This window comes from Balaenoptera physalus, assembly GCF_965194825.1.
Source record: "Balaenoptera physalus genome assembly, chromosome: 12".
Lineage (NCBI taxonomy): Eukaryota > Metazoa > Chordata > Mammalia > Artiodactyla > Balaenopteridae > Balaenoptera > Balaenoptera physalus.
In genome coordinates, this window is record NC_138897.1 from 12,179,231 (window position 1) to 12,197,794 (window position 18,564).

At 37.0% G+C, this 18,564-nt stretch overlaps 1 long non-coding RNA gene across 1 annotated transcript in view; it reads right to left on the reverse strand.

The window, feature by feature from the left end:
• LOC309639117 overlaps positions 1-18,564 on the reverse strand; it is a 352,791-nt gene that overhangs the window by 210,976 nt on the left and 123,251 nt on the right. The window lies entirely within an intron of this gene.

Sequence of the window (18,564 nt, forward strand, 5' to 3'; positions counted from 1 at the left end):
AATTCTCCATCTTTGCAGAAATCTGAGTGTTTAAATAAGTCATTTTATCTGTAGCACCTGTACAGCTGAAGACATTCTCACTAACTCCACCAAAGTCATTATGGTAAGTTTAATTTTGCATCCATTTTCAAAGCAGAGTACACAGCTGGGAACCCTCTTAAGGGCATCTGTAACACAAACTGCATCCTTCTCCCTGTAGACTCATCATGTCAAGCCTAAGACTCATGGCCTATGGCTGCCACAAAAAGCTATGAATATATAATACAAACTGAAACTCAAGGGCCCCCAGTGAATTATGCTATGAAACAATTTATTGTGCATACCCAAAGATTCATTCTGAAGAAATAAAAAGACCAAGTCATTTCTGGGTTCTTTCCTCTACTGACACTGACTCAATATTTCAAGTGGGATAAAAAATGTACATAGTGATTGTTTCACTCTTGATAAATGATAAAAAGCTGATAAACTGCCCCCCACCCGATTCCAGAATTTTGGAGAATCTTAAAAACTGTGTAGAACATCTCCCATTCCATAACAAACCACCCTGAGTCTTCAGATCTCAAAGACAAACTCTCAAACTTCTGCACTCCCTCTCAGATTTCCAAAACAAAGGCAGGGTATGAACGAAATACTGTTTGTTGGAAGCCGGAAGCTGCATCCTTTTTTGTTTTGTTTTTGTATCACTCTAATTTTTTGCCATACCCCCAAGTGTATGCCTCAGTGAGATATCATTAATTGACAGAAATGAACCTAGGGGCCCAGGCGTTCTGACTGCTATCACCATACCTAAAACCTATGGGCAGTATCCAATTTCATTATAAACATTAGCAAAAATGTCTACAAGCAAACAAACAGCAGCCAGATAAAAAACATTAATTAAATTGCATTCAACCTGACTTAAACTTTTAACCAGCAGACATAGAAGGGTAAGCAGTTTTAATGTAATGTATCTATTATTGTGAACTTAAATTGATACAGACAAACAAAAGGAAGTAACAAATATGTAGACATAATTCAATTAACAGTCATTGAATCATATTGTTTAGATGAACCACTTGTCAGAAATTGTTAATTATCCATAGCTCCAGAATACCAAATCAGGAAACATCTTCTAATTAACTACTGAACATAATTTTGTTAGCTCCACATTGCTTTGTATTTATAAGTGACTAAATTATATGTGTATATTTTTATGTTTTCTCCCATTAAGTTAAATCAGTATGTTTTACCTTCTTCATTTTAAAGATGAGTCAATTTAGGAGCAGTCAAAGAAAACCAACTTGTGCAAAAATTCTCAACTAATTAGAAGACCTACGGTTCTCAACTCAGGATTATCTATCATTGAATATCACATTCGTGAGAGATAATTTTCCTTTTCTACCTCATTTATCAGATGTCTCTCTTCTGCACTAAGACACTTGCCCAGACCCATTCTCTACCCTAAGATATTTTGTCCTTAGTGTTCCTACCTCCTATGACATTTCCAGGGTCATAAGAGAGTTGGCATCCTTATATCTCATTTGGGCACTTACAACTTCATTCTTCCATCCTCAAACAAGAGTACAACTTCCTCTGATTCCCTATCTGTTGTTGAAAAGTTAATACCTGTCTCTATAGTGTTAGTCTAGAATTCTGAAAAAAAAAAAAAAGAAGAATTTTCTAAAAGGGTAATAAATTAACAGTACTTACTTCCTAGTGCTATTGTAAAAAGTACTACAATTATCAAATGTAAATTGTGTGGTCCATTTAAACATGTAGGTACTCAATTAATGCTTGCTACTGTTGTAGAAGTTTTATTTAGCAGGGCCTATCATAAGGCCAACCCATTCCTCTGCAATCTGTTTGTTTATTAAATTAGACATGTAAAACATATATTAGGTTATCCCAAAATTATGGTCTTGAGCAGAGAGAAGATATATCAGATGGGAGACAGGAGTTATTTTAAAATCTCTATATGAAATAAATATTGTAAAATTTCAAAATCTATTAAGTAGTACTTAAACTTTTAAAAAGTAGCTGTGCTTTAGTAACCATAAGGGAGTACAATGGCCCCTGTACTTCTCCAGTTATGCTGCCAGGGGCACTGAATACCAACAGTTATGCTAGTCAACCCCAGCCAGTTCAAATCATTCTCCTCTATTCATTTTTAGGCCCAAGATGTTCAAACTCCAGTGTTTAAGTCAGAAAAGAAAATTAAAACAATTGAGGAACAAAAAGACCTTCCCTAATCTTGCAATTCTTGAATTCTGGGCACTGGTTTGTCTTTTTCTCCAAGACTCATCTGCTTCTTCCTATCTTTATTGAACCAATGGCTAAAGTTGCAATAATCACAGAGATTAGGGGAACTAATAGTTTTACAAAAAATAAGAGAGAAAAAAGCTAATAATATGTGTGGTTGAAAACTGTATGAGGCACTCCCTTTTGTGAGAGCACCAGAATCACAACAAACTGCTGAACAATCATCGACAGGAAGACACTGGAAGTCACCAAAAAAGGTACCCCACATCCAAAGACAAAGGAGAAGCCACAATGAGATGGTAGGAGGGGCGCAATCACAATAAAATCAAATCCCCTAACAGCTGGGTGGGTGACTCACAAACTGGAGAACACTTATACCACAGAAGTCCACCCACTGGAGTAAAGGTTCTGAGCCCCACATCAGGCTTCCCAACCTGGGGGTCCAGTAACGGGAGGAGGAATTCCCAGAGAATAAGATTTTGAAGGCTAGTGGGATTTGACTGCAGGACTCTGACAGGACTGGGGGAAACAGAGACTCCACTGTTGGAGGGCACACACAAAGTAGTGTGCACATCGCGACCCAGGGGAAGGAGCAGTGACCCCACAGGAAACTGAACCAGACCTACCTGCTAGTGTTGGAGGGTCTCCTGTAGAGGCAGGGGGTGGCTGTGGCTCAATGAGAGGACAAGGACACTGGCAGCAGAAGTTCTGGGAAGTACTCCTTGGCGTGAGCCCTCCCAGAGTTTGCCATTAGCCCCCACCAAAGAGCCAGGAAGTCTCCAGTGTTGGGTCGCCTCAGGCCAAACAACCAACAGGGAGGGAACCCAGCCCCACCTATCAGCAGACAAGTGGATTAAAGTTTTACTGAGTTCTGCCCACCAAAGCAACACCCAGCTCTACCCACCACCAGTCCCTCCCATCAAGAAACTTCCACAAGCTTCTTAGATAGCTTCATCCACCAGAGGGCAGACAACAGAAGCAAGAAGAACTACAATCTGCAGCCTGTGGAACAAAAACCACATTCACAGAAAGATAGACAAGATGAAAAGGCAGAGGGCTATGTACCAGATGAAGGAACACGATAAAACCTCAGAAAAACAACTAAATGAAGTGAAGATAGGAAACTTTCCAGGAAAAGAATTCAGAATAATGATAGTGAAGATGATCAAGGACCTCAGAAAAAGAATGGAGGCAAAGATCGAGAAGATGCATGAAATATTTAACAAAGACCTAGAAGAATTAAAGAACAAACACCTAGAAGAATTAAAGAACAAACAAACAGAGATGAACAATACAATAACTGAAATGAAAAATACACTAGAAGGAATCAATAGCATAATAACTAAGGCAGAAGAACGGAAAAGTGACCTGGAAGACAGAACGGTAGAATTCACTGCCGTGGAAGAGAATAAAGAAAAAAGAATGAAAAGAAATGAAGACAGCCTAAGAGACCTCTGGGACAACATTAAATGCAAAAACATACGCATTATAGGGGTCGCAGAAGGAGAAGAGAGAGAGAAAGGACCCGAGAAAATATCTGAAGAGATTATAGTCGAAAACTTCCCTAACATGGGAAAGGAAATAGCCACCCAAGTCCAGGGAGTGCAGGGAGTCCCAGGCAGGATAAACCCAAGGAGAAACACGCCGAGACACATAGTAATCAAATTGGCAAAAATTAAAGACAAAGAAAAATTACTGAAAGCAACAAGGGAAAAATGACAAATAACATACAAGGGAACTCCCATAAGGTTAACAGCTGATTTCTCAGCAGAAACTCTACAAGCCAGAAGGGAGTGGCATGACATATTTAAAGTGATGAAAGGGTAGAACCTACAACCAAGACTACTCTACCAGGCAAGGATCTCATTCAGATTCAATGGAGAAATCAAAAGCTTTACAGACAACCAAAAGCTAAGAGAATTCAGCACCACCAAACCAGCTCTACAACAAATGCTAAAGGAACTTCTCTAAGTGGGAAACACAAGAGAAGAAAAGGACCTACAAAAACAAACCCATAACAATTAAGAAAATGGTAATAGGAACATACATATCGATAATTACCTGAAACGTGAATGGATTAAATGCTTGAACCAAAAGACACAGGCTTGCTGAATGGATACAAAAACAAGACCCATATATATGCCATCTACAAGAGACCCACTTCAGACCTAGGGACACATACAGACTGAAAGTGAGGGGATGGAAAAAGATATTCCATGCAAATGGAAATCAAAAGAAAGCTGGAGTAGCAATACCCATATCAGATAAAATAGACTTTAAAATAAAGAATGTTACAAGAGACAAAGAAGGACACTACACAATGATCAAGGGATCAATCCAAGAAGAAGATATAATAAGTATAAATATATGTATGCACCCAACATAGGAGCACCTCAATACATAAGGCAACTGCTAACAGCTATAAAAGAGGAAACTGACAGTAACGCAATAATAGTGAGGGACTTTAACACCTCACTTACACCAGTGACAGATCACCCAAACAGAAAATTACTAAGGAAATACAAGCTTTAAATGACACAATAGACCGGATAGATTTAATTGACATTTATAGGACATTCCATCCAAAAGAGGAGATTACACTTTCTTCTCAAGTGTACACAGAACATTCTCCAGGATAGATCACATCTTGGGTCACAAATCAAGCCTCAGTAAATTTAAGAAAATTGAAATCATATCAAGCATCTTTTCTGACCACAACGCTATGAGATTAGAAGTCAATTACAGGGAAAAAAAGTAAAAAAACACAAACACATGGAGGCTAAACAATATGTTACTAAATAACCAAGAGATCACCAAAGAAATCAAAGAGAAAATCATAAAAACACCTAGAGACAAATTACAATGAAAACACTATGATCCAAAACCTATGGGATGCAGCAAAAGCAGTTTTAAGAGGGAAATTTATAGCAATACAAGCCTACCTCAAGAAACAAGAAAAATCTCAAATAAACAATCTAACCTTACACCTAATGGAACTAGAGAAAGAAGAACTAACAAAACCCAAAGTTAGTAGAAGGAAAGAACTCATAAAGATCAGAGCAGAAATAAATGAAATAGAAACAAAGAAAACAATAGCAAAAATCAATAAAACTAAAAGCTGGTTCTTTGAGAAGATAAACAAAATTGATAAACCATTAGCCAGACTCATCAAGAAAAAGAAGGAGAGGACTCAAATCAATAAACCTAGAAATGAAAAAGGAGAAGTTAAAACAGACACTGCAGAAATACAAAGCATCCTAAGAGACTACTACAAGCAACTCTATGCCAATAAAATGGACAACCTGGAAGAAATGGACAAACTCTTAGAAAGGTATAACCTTCCAAGACTGAACCAGGAAGAAATAGAAAATATGAACAGACCATTCACAAGTAATGAAATTGAAACTGTGATTAAAAATCTTCCAACAAACAAAAGTCCAGGACCAGATGGCTTCACAGGTGAATTCTATCAAACATTTAGAGAAGAGCTAACACACGTCCTTCTCAAACTCTTCCAGAAAATTGGAAAGGAAGGAACACTACCAAACTCATTCTATGAGGCCACCATCACCCTGATACCAAAACCAGACCAAGATACTACAAAAAAAGAAAATTACAGACCAATATCACTGATGAATATAGATGCAAACATCTTCAACAAAATACTAGCAAACAGAATCGAACAACATATTAAAAGGATCATATACCATGATCAAGTGGGATTTATCCCAGGATTGCAAGGATTCTTCAATATACGCAAATCAATCAATGTAATACACCATATGAAAAAATTGAATAAAAACTATATGATCATCTCAATAGATGCAGAAAAAGCTTCTGACAAAATTCGACACCCATTTATGATAAAAACTCTCCAGAAAGTGGGCATAGAGGAAACCTACCTCAACATAATAAAGGCCATATATGAGAAACCCACAGCAAACATCATTCTCAATGGTGAAAAACTGAAAGCATTTCCTCTAAGATCAGGAACAAGACAAGGATGTCCACTCTCGCCACTATTATTCAACATAGTTTTGGAAGTCTTAGCCATGGCAATCAGAGAAGAAAAAGAATAAAAGGAATACAAATTGGAAAAGAAGAAGTAAAACCATCATTGTTTGCAGATGACATGATATTATACATAGGGAATCCTAAAGATGCCACCAGAAAATTACTAGAGCTAATCAATGAATTTGGTAAAGTAGCAGGATACAAAAGTAATGCCCAGAAATCTCTTGCATTCCTATACACTAATGATGAAATATCTGAAAGAGAAATTGAGAAACACTCCCATTTACCATTGAAACAAAAAGAATAAAATACCTAAGAATAAACCTACCTAGGGAGACAAAAGACCTGTATGCAGGAAACTATAAGACACTGATGAAAGAAATTAAAGATTATACAAATAGATGGAGAGATATACCATGTTCTTGGATTGGAAGAATCAATACTGTGAAAATGACTATACTACCCAAAGCAATCTACAGATTCAATGCAATCCCTATCAAATTATCAATGGCATTTTTTGCAGAAATAGAACAAAAAATCTTAAAATTTGTACGGAGACACAAAAGACCCTGAATAGCCAACGCAGCCTTGAGGGAAAAAAACGGAGCTGGAGGAATCAGACTCCCTAACTTCAGACTATACTACAAAGCTACAGTAATCAAGGCAATATGGTACTGGCACAAAAACAGAAATATAGATCAATGGAACAGGATAGAAAGCCCAGAGATAAACCCACACACCTATGGTCAACTAATCTATGACAAAGGAGGCAAGGATATACAATGGAGAAAAGACAGTCTCTTCAATAAGTGGTGCTGGGAAAACTGGACAGCTACATGTAAAAGAGTGAAATTGGAACACTCCCTAACACCATACAGAAAAATAAACTCAAAATGGATTCGAGAGCTAAATGTAAGGCCAGACACTATAAAACTCTTAGAGGAAATCATAGGAAGAACACTCTTTGACATAAATCACAGCAAGATCTTTTTTGATCCACCTCCTAGAGTAATGGAAATAAAAACAAAAATAAACAAATGGGACCTAATGAAATTTCACAGCTTTTGCACAGCAAAGGAAACCATAAACAAGACAAAAAGACAACCCTCAGAATGGGAGAAAATATTTGCAAACGAATCAATGGACAAAGGATTAATCTCCAAAATATATAAACAGCTCATGCAGCTCAATATTAAAAAAACAAACAACCCAATCCAAAAATGGGCAGAAGACCTAAATAGACATTTCTCCAAAGAAGACTTACAGATGGCCAAGAAGCACATGAAAAGCTGCTCAACATCACTAATTATTAGAGAAATGCAAATCAAAACTACAATGAGGTATCACCTCACACCAGTTAGAATGGGCATCATCAGAAAACCTACAAACAACAAATGCTGGAGAGGGTGTGGAGAAAAGGGAACCCTCTTGCACTGTTGGTGGGAATGTAAATTGATACAGCTACCATGGAGAACAGTATGGAGATTCCTTAAAAAACTGAAAATAGAATTACCATATGACCCAGCAATCCCACTATTGGGCACGTACCCAGAGAAAACCATAATTGAAAAAGACACATGCACCCCAATGTTCATTGTAGCACTATTTACAATAGCCAGGTCATGGAAGCAACCTAAATGCCCATCGACAGATGAATGGATTAAGAAGATGTGGTACATATATATACAATGGAATATTACTCAGTCATAAAAAGCAACGAAATTGGGTCATTTGTAGAGACGTGGATGGATCTAGAGACTGTCATACAGAGTCAAGTAAGTCATAAAGAGAAAAACTAATATTGTATATTAACACATATATGTGAAACCTAGAAAAATGGTACAGATGAACCGGTTTGCAGGGCAGAAATAGAGACACAGCTGTAGAGAACAAACGTATGGACACCAAGGGGGTCAAGTGGCAGTGGGGGGGGTGGTGGTGTGATGAATTGGGAAATTGGGATTGACATGTATACACTAATACATATAAAATGGATAACTAATTAGAACCTGCTGTATAAAAGAATAAATAAAATTCTAAAATCCAAAAAAAAAAAGTAAATGGTATGAGGGGAAAAGTTTACTCAACACAATTGAAATTAGATTATGAAAGCCTCTCTGGAAGGACATTGGCTTATAAATTAAAAATGTGAATGTGTTATGATCAGTGTGTTTACTTCTAGCACTTCTAGTAATCTAGTCTGTAAAAAAAATAAACACAGAGATTTTGGTCTTCTAAGTGACAGAAATCTAACTCCAGCTTAGGCGCAAAGGGGGATTCACTGATTAACCAAACTGAGAAATGAAATGTGAAGAAAGGCAGGATGGTTGCCTTGGAAGTATGCGAAACTAAGGACTAGAAGATTTTCAGTTCTCTCTTTCTCTCCCTTCTTCCTCTGCCCCCTTAATTCTCTCCCCATTATCTCTTTTTTTTTTTTAATGATAGATTTTTAAAATATTTATTTATTTATTTTTGGCTGCGTTGGGTCTTCATTGCTGCACGTGGGCTTTCTCTAGTTGCGCCCAGCAGGGGCTACCCTTCATTGTGGTGCGTGGGCTTCTCAAGGCAGTGGCTTCTCTTGCTGTGGAGCACGGGCTCTAGGCGCGCGGGCTTCAGTGGCAGCAGCACGCAGGCTTCAGGAGTTGTGGCTCGCGGGCTCTAGAGCGCAGGCTCTGTAGTTGCGGCACACAGGCTTAGTTGCTCTGCGGCATGTGGGATCTTCCCAGACCAGGGCTCGAACCCATGTACCCTGCCTTGGCAGGTAGATTCTTAACCACCTGCGCCACCAGGGAAGCCCGTCTCCTCATTATCTCTTAAACACAGAGGAAAACACAGCCACTGGTAGAACCCAATCTTTTCATTTTACAGCATCCACTACCAGAAAAAAAATCGATAATTTAGAAAAAGCCTACGTAACTGGTCCAAACAATTGTGGCAAGGAAATCTGGGTCTTGTAAGAAAGTTACTAATTTCAAGGTTTCCACTTATATGCGGATAGGGATAGAGAAGAGATCCCTGTAGAAGGAGAAAAGAGGAGTCTGAGCAGAATATATATATATGTGTTACATCTGTAATATATGTATTATATGTATTAATCTATGATGTACTACATCATACATAAAAGTCAATACAGGAGGATTGTAGAGCTAATCATGAAAGACAAGAAAAAGCCTTCTATTAATAATATATTTCCATAAATTTTTGACAGGAGAAGATTCCTTAAGTGGGACATGAAAATAACTAACTCCAAATACAAAGCTTGATAGATTGGACTACATTAAAATAGGATCTTCTGTTCAGAAAACTCATGTTAAGAAAATAGAAAGGCAAGGTGAAAGGAGGAGACAATATTTGCAGTACATGTAAGTTACAAAGCACTTGTAACTGCAATTTATAAAACATTTCTACAAATTAAAAGTAAAGTACATAGAAATATCATAAAACAACATGAAAGAAGCTTCATGTATCATTTTTTAGAAGACAAGTCCAAATGGTCAATAAACACAAAACTTGCTTTACTCCATTAGTTATCACTGAAATTGCATTAGAGGCCATTGTGCTCCTCCCTATATCCCTTCTACTTTATCACTAATTTCATCCATGTCTTTCGGCCTTGCTCAGACAGCATCTTGCCTTAAGAGTGTGTCATGTATTTCTATCTGCTCCAGGGCTTCTCCAATATCAAGAATGCTAATAAAAGCCTGCTGAGCAAGTACAGAAGTACAGAGAGGCTGGGGTAACCCTCTACCAAAGGAGGACTAGAGTCAATAAATAATTTTCCTCCTAGTTGATCCTTGAGCAGACAATACTGAGTGGCATTCTGTACACTCTTCAGAAGGTCCTGGACAAGCCCTAGCTTCCCACACAGGTGATTTTGTAACACACACTTACATTGGGTTTTCATTTTTCAATCACTCCCAAAGATCCTTCATTCTTACTTCCTTGAATTGCATCCTGCATATAAGTTATTTTTTTAGGCTCTGCTTTCAAAAAGAAACTCAACCTACGGCAGGCACACAAATTAAGACCACAGTAATATTCCTTTACGCATACACCAGAATAAGTTAAACTAAAACCTACAGTTGGTGAGGCTATGAAACAACACTCTTGTACAATGCTGATGGGAGTGCAACCGGTATTCGTATTTTGGAGCATTCACTAAGATAGACCACATACTGGGCCAAAAACCACATCTTAACAAGTTTTAAAAAATAAGAATCATAAAATGCAACTCCAAGATTTTAAAAAAATGTCTGAGAGAAATGTTAATAAGACCCAGTGAAGGTAATTAAGTGGTAAAGCATTTCTTTCCAGCAGAAACATAAATGCACATAAGCTATCCAGAGAAAAAGTCAATATGTGCTAAAAACCTGAAATATTCTTTGACCCATTCATTCTAATTCTAGAAATACTATGTATATAAATGTGTGCACAGGGATTCTCAAGTTTGTAATAGCAAACCAGTGGACCAAATTAACTACCCAAATATAGTAAAATTACAGTTTTCAAGAAATTAAAAAAAGGATTTAATGATGTTTGCAAAGACAAAGTAATATAAAAGATTATAATGTATTTAAATATTCCTAAAGATGTCAAATTTTAAAATATAAATGGATATATGAAAAATAAGCACTTAAATAGCACTGTTTGCCAAAATGTTAACAAAGGATATCTATCTCTGGATTGTAGAAGTGTAGAGATAGTCTTTTCTTTTTTTTTTTTTTTTAATTCTGACTTTTCTACAATGATATGCATTATCAAAATTGACAGTGAAAAGAGTAATACTGAGAATCTCTTGTTCCTGAGGTTCATACATGCCCTTCCTTTACTGTGGTGTCCGTATAGATTTAAGAAACGCAAGGTTGGTACAAATTGATGTTTAATATTTTAACAGCACTTATCTTAATGCGCATGTTGGCACTTCTCTGAAGCTGGAAGTTTTCTGGAATTTGCTATGTGCTTATCCTAGAGACTGTTTTCCCCTTGCTTTCACACACATGTCCTCAGATGACTTAATTAGCTTTTTGACTTTGATATTCAGCAACCAGGATACTGCATGATTGAATTTATCAGCTCTCATTGTCCCACTATTGAGATAAAGGTGTTTGTTTAAGAATGGGACATCTTAACTTTGCAAATGAAGAACTGTCACTTTGACAGCAGTGTTTGACCAAAAGGTAAACACACACAGTTATTTGTGAGTGTTAACTCTTCTGTAAACACATCCAGGATTTAAAACAATACATTAATATGTGACTGAAATTCTCTGATTCTATTTTAAAAACTGGGCCTTTAAGACGAAAAGCAAAATTATGTAATGGGTCCAATTGTACTCACAATAAATTCTGTAGCCCATCTTGATGATGCAGCAAGAAACCAGGACAGTATTAATTAATAGTCAAACAGAAATGATCTAATATTTATAACTGAACTTTGGCAAATTTGGAAAAGTATCTGTTATTTTAACACTTTAACATATATGAAAAAAAGCAAGAACAAGTACAAAGTGTTTACGGAAGGCAAGAACTCTGAGTTACAAAAACAAACAGAAGAAATGAACATTGACAACCTTGCACTGCTAAAAATCAACTAATAGCAGTAACGTTTTAATTCCTGGTGTTTCTAATATTGTTGCATTAAGCAAAGTAAAGCAGCTGAATGGAGAAGATGCTTTGCTTTTCAATGACCCTTCCTCAGAGACATCATTTGTGACGGAACAACCGTGGCTTGTTTCGAAGTGTAGCCTACACACTTAGCGGAAAAGAGCTAAGAGAACTGGATCTTAGTCATGATGTGGGGCTGCCCTGGTGCACATACTGTCTGCTTGGATGATGGCTTGTGGTGCATCCTGACTCTTTCCTGAGATAAGTGACTGAATTTGGGAAATAAGCATTTTTCAAGCCACTTATCAAAGAGAAATCACCCAGTTTGCACCTATCCTCAGCCACCTCCATCTTGGACAGTGCCAGAACCGTGAGATTATGCTGCCTGCTATAGGTTCAAAAGTAGAGGGCACTAGAGGAAGAACAGTTAGTTTCTCAATGCCCCACATTTATTCACAACACTCTAATAAGTAAGTTTATTTTTAGGAGACGGGTTCTAAGTGCTTACTTCTGAAGGCCTGTATTACTGAGTTAGAGATAAACTGAAAAAGCTATATCCATTATCTATTATTCCCCTACTCTAGATTACTCAGTGGGCAGCCCAAATAGCCTCTAGTAATTATCACTTAATGATCAAAGCAACTCCAAATGATGGGAATAAGCATTAAATGCCTGTAAAGATGATATTAGGTAAAGCAACTGAAATGCATGAGAGTTTAGTAACAAATCCAGGATTTGAACACAGGCTTGTTAGACTTTAGGCCCCTATTTTCATTATTAGTCTTCTGAAGCCCCTTTTTCTATTCTCATACACAATTTCTCATATACCTAGGATGATGAATAAAGAGTTAGTCATACTTGTTACAAATAAGTAAACCTTGTATCATGAAATAAACACTTGTTGCAATATACTAATAATTTTTACTTTTAATATTGTTATATGGTTCTACATACAGGTGATTTCTAAGACAGAGGTAAAATTAAATAATTACTTATTTGTATTTCCTATTTTACAGATTTTTTAAAAGACAATATTGAGTGTATCAAATTCTCTGATAATCTGGAGTCAACTGCTCCTCAGGTTGGTTTACTCCTATAGGAGCTGACTTGAACCCCATGATTTCTAGGGTACCTATATATGCTTTTTATAGGATTATCTTCTGGCTAGTAAGCTATTCATTGCTATTCTCAGTGAGTGTCCTGTATGTCTCCCCTTCTTCTTTGTTCCTCCTAATTCCCTACAGTCTGAGATCTTGTATAATCTTGATTGTTAGACTTGTGTATAAACTGAAACAATATATGTGTAAAGATCTGAGAGGCTCTTCTATTAGTAAAATAGAAGAGAGTTGTATTTTTCATGAGAGTTAGCAGTATTGACTTGAAGACTTCTATTTTGACTTCTTCCAGATATTTGTTAGTGATGTAGAGAAGTTATAGAGAATTGAGAGAAATGAAAGTAAATTGCAAAGGAAAGATGTGAAAAGAAACTGTTGGAAACATTCAAGTATTTATGCAATTTTATAAATCCCCAGAAGCTACCTCCCATTAATGAGCAAAGTACACTACACAAAATTTAAGACTTGACTATACCACCATGATTCTAAGGAAGGAATAACAAAGTATTTCTTTCGAACATCAGTCTAATACAGTAGCCAGAGTCTGGTTCTGCAGGAGGAAAGGGGAGGTTCTCTACTCTAGAAAAATATCTCTCCGTCAGCTTCTGCCACTTGACATTTCTTTCCTGTATTTTCTTAAAATGGAGAAAACATTAAGCTCATTTTTCAGAACGTGGAATATTATTTGAGGGCATATATACCCAAGTGTAGAAACCATCTGAATTTACTGGCCTCCTACAAAGACATGACCTACCTACTGTCTACCTTTATGTGATGAGAAGACCCAAGAAGGCCTTAATACAGAAAACCGTGTTCTCTTTCCTCTCCGCTCCCGAAGAAAATGGAGAGATAAGCTGACCCAAGTCTACCATCCTAAGAAAGATATTTTGGGCTATGTTTTTCTCCATTTGAACACTTAAGTATACTGGCAATTCCTTCAGGTTCCAAGATGGTGCAGGCAACCAGAGGACTGTACTTTTTCAAAACTGAGATTTAAACCTTAAGGGAAATAGTGGCCCATGTAGGCCTCCAACCTAAAAGCATGTGCCTCAAGCTGCTCACTAGAATTTGGTACCTACCTAGCTGACAATAAAATACATGCTGATTCTCATTCACTCCTGTTCCTTTTATAAAGTTCCCTTGACGATTTCATTGGAAGAGAGGCAATTGGCAGGACAGGACTTGAGAACCCATTCAATCTTTAAGCAATATCTTTAAGCATATAATAACATACTCAAACCCCAATCTTGCTTCAAAAACCTCTAAATGTACATATGAATTGCTTTACTGAGTATCCACCATTGTGCTAGTAAAAATAATGAGAGTATGGATAGATTTAGAGCAATAAATGATAAAAAAAGAAATTGTTATATCTGTCAATATCATTTAGAGAAATTATAACATTTTATTAATCTCTGCCTTAAGGAAACATGAAAGGAACCCACACACTAAACTCTGACTGAGACACACTCTACTTTTCAATGAAACTTGCTCAGTCCCTCTGCTTGTTCTATTTTCCTCAATTTGTTATAAAAAATAACGCTTTCATCAATCTATTTCACAGCAAAGTTGGAAGACCTTGTGGCATAATACGTTTTCTGTTAAACAATAGCATTCATTAAAACACAAGTTCCCAGGAGGCAGAAACTTTGTATTCTATTTGGGCCGTATTGTACTTAATGCATTTTTCTTTCACAAGAATTATGATGATGATAATGCAGTGTCCAACAGCAAAACAACATATGTCATAGTAAGGTTGTTTGGAAACTCACAGTTGTGAGATTGTAACCGTTGCCGGTTGGCTAGTGTGTATACTTCCAATGGGAGATAAAAGTGAATTGTGTATGTCTTCCCCACAGTGATGGGCTTACTATAGGAAAGAGTAAGTAATGTTTTAGATTCTAGTCACAACTTGACAAAAGAGAGCATAAAAATAGGTGCTTACGTGTTGTTAAAACACAGGGAATCCAAAAAGGGACTTCTCTCCAAGAGGAAGATGCTACTGTATAGAACCACGGGTGCCCTTTAAAAGTCAAAGCCTGTTACTTTAACTACAACTACAACTGTAGGAGGAGGGGAGAAGGTACCAAAGCACAGACATCCGAGCCAGGTGTTCTCTGTGGAAGCAGCTGCTGCATAGTGATTCACAGTTTGCAAAGGCAGATTTCTCAGCGACAAAGAAAGAAGCCTGAGTTCACCCGTGGCCAAGAAAGTTTCCTATTCATCCAAACAATTCTGTGAATGGGGGAACAGAGACAGTGTCTTATCTGATCCAAAAGGCTACAAGGAAAAACCAAACTTATCTGAGATGGCAAAAGAGACATGAAGAGGGAATGAGCTACTCCTGGGACTGCTGCAAACTGGCGTTAAGATCTAGCATGAGTTATTTCAATTCTCTCCCTCTCAGTTCCCCAATACAGAAAATGAGACCATTAGATAAATCATTCCAGCTTTTAGATTTTACGATTCTAAGCAATACAATGTGAAGAAATACCTGAAGATCTTTAATATTTATTAAATTATATCCTCCCATGCAATGTCCACGTAATAAGAAAGGTGACATGTATTCAGTGTCCTTGGACAGACAGATAATGGCAAGAAAGGAAACAACTGCTCCAAATCCAAGGATTATACTTTTGAAGAACATGAATACATTTTTTCACTGGGAGAACTAAATTACTAAGAGAAAAAACATAAGCACAGAAACAAAGCAAAAATAAACCATAGTGCCAAGTCTCCACAGAAACTCTGGAGAGTAAACATATATGCCACAAGCATCATGCTGAGGGGAAAAAAAATGTGTTATAAGCATACGTTTTGCTAGAATTTAAAAGAATTTTAAAACTTCTAGCCACTATGTGTTAGACAGTAGTACTCTCTAAAAATTATCGTTGCATCAGCATTATTATTTAATGGCATTGTCCATTGTTCCGTTGAGGTTCCTGATTCCTGCGCATCATACAGTCTAGAAATGGAAGAACATTAAACGACATGTCGTCCACTCCACCTGGTACTTAGCCTCCCTACCAACAGGCCATTTTATGCCCCCTCTTTTTTTAACTGTATGGGTCATGCATGATACTCATGTATGGTCCAAGTATGAGGTAGTGATTTCCCTAAAACAGGAAGCAAGAGATGGGATGCTACCCAAAAAAATCCCAGTCTCACATTTTGTAATGAAACTTTTATAAGCATGTGATATGGAAATTCCCTAAAAGCCAGAAAAGGGCATTTAAACCATGTCCCTCTCCCCCAGAGTGAAACTCTCAGAAGATCACTTCACATCCATGAGACGTCCCCGTCCCAGCTGGAGGCGCCTCTGAGGAGACCCACTACATCCTCCGCAGGTCAGGCAGGCACCCGCGTGAGGCAGCTCTCCCGTGGCATGCTACAGACAATTGCTTTTAAATTATTTTAAAATGAGAAGACAAAACCGTTTAACCCCCAAACAGAATAAAGTTAATAGAACAGATGAAAGACCCATGCTAACCAATTTAACTTCTTATCAGACAAGAAAAGGGAGATGAACTGCAATGAAAGACGTGTTTAGACACAAACACTAAGCAACTCATTTGTTCTGATTCTCAAGCCATGCTCTCTACCAGCTCGAGATGTGGATTGTTTTCCGTGATACCCTAAATCCATTTTAAGGGAACACGGGAATAATTTATAAAACGTACATAATAATTTGCCCTGTTTTTCCTTTACAGAGTAATTTCTCATATCCATTTAGGGTTTATAGCGATAAGTTCTACGTATTTTCCTTCTTTGTGTTTTACCATTTTGAATCTTCTTATATTCTTTCTTTTACTTGATGAATAATCGTTGAAGAGTGACCATGTGCCCATAGTACTAGATACTAGATAAATAAACTTAAATAAGATATTGTCCCAGTTAGTTTTATAGTGGCAGAGACAAACATGTAAATAAAACTTTCACTGAATTGTTAAGTGGGCAATGATACAAGTATAATATTGTAAAATTAAGCAATGCAAAGGAATGACTAGGCATTGATGTCTATGGGAGGAGTGCAGGTCAGAAAACCATTGGGGGTAGTTACACTGGAGATGCATATGAAGATGAATTAGGTGTGGTGGTAAAGCACTCTAGGCAGGGAATACATTAGTTCTAATACTTATTACACTTACTAATTAGACTTGCTAACTTTAATACAAAAGTTCTCTCTTTGTAATACTTAACAACTGAAACAAGTAAATTTTGTTTTCCTCTGATCCCTGAATTGTTTGTTTTTCCCTCTCCTTTTGAAAGTCCAATTACATATATATTAATTAGCTTCATACTGCCCTGCAACTGAGACTGTCTTTTTGTTTGTTTGTTTTCTTTACATTATTCAGTTTGAATAAAATAACAATTTGCCTTCAAATTCTTGGAACCTTTAACTTGTTGTGTCCAAGTTGCTGTTAATTTCATCAGATGGATTTTGTAGTTCAGTAATTTCCACTGGATACTTTCCTTTTTTTAAGGTGATGAATAAATTCAACTATACTGAAACAGGCTAGGGACTGCAAAACTGAATTAGAAACTTCTGAAAAGTCAAGTACTGATTTTTGTTCTTTTTTTGAAAAGAAATGATTTGTACTGTAATTTCTAATGACAACTATGGTTTCATCCGCTACTTTTCTTCTTTTTAAGAAGAACTATATTTACTACCTAATTAATGAAAAAATCAGAAATTTGTTTCCAAATACTAGATTTTGCATTCCTAATGTGGACACTAGAGGCGCTGCTGATTTTAGAACAACAATAAAACACTCCTGAGATCAGTGAGATACAAACCTGATAAAAAGTATCCACAATCCCTTAAACTACCTCTTTTTCATTGTTTCTCCTCAACTCCAAAAAATAGGGCAAGAAGGGTAGGAGAGGAAACACAGCATTTAATTTTTTCATTAAGTATAACTTAAAAGAAAAAAGATTAACCCAGGAAATGATGGTTTCCTATGGTAGTTGATGTTTACAGATCAGGAAATAAAATACTCCATCATCACATAAACAACTTATTTATTAACCAACCTACATAAATAATGAAATTACTTACAGTGTGAAGCCCAGAGTCTACTCCAGTCTCTGTTGTCCTGATGTGCATAAGCAGCGGTATAAGTTCTTTCTTATATCTCGAGAATGAATGATGGCTGTTTGAACCACAGGATTTTTCATCAGAGCTGAAGCCATTTACGGTGTAAAGATCCCTCTTCCGTCATTAAGAACGAAAGTCCATTCTTAAGAACATGTGGTCCAACAACTAAAACACTCTCAGGATTTGTTACTTGTCTGTGATTAATACCGACTCCACCTTCTGCAATCCAGTACCCTCGGGGACCATCTGGACTGTAATTTGCTTTGCAGCATGTATCCAGGACATGTGTCCCAAGGTTAAGAACTAATTCGGAAAATGAAGTTTCTTTAAACAACTCTTTTAACTCTTAATCAGACGTGACCTCCAGTTTGCTACTTCCGCAGCAAGTCGTTTCCGAGGACGCCCATTTCCTGGCTCTTTGACCCGAAGCTGCGCTATGTGGTCAGTCTGTGCAAGGGGCAGAAAAGTGAGGCGCTTTGGTTACCTTTCTACCCAG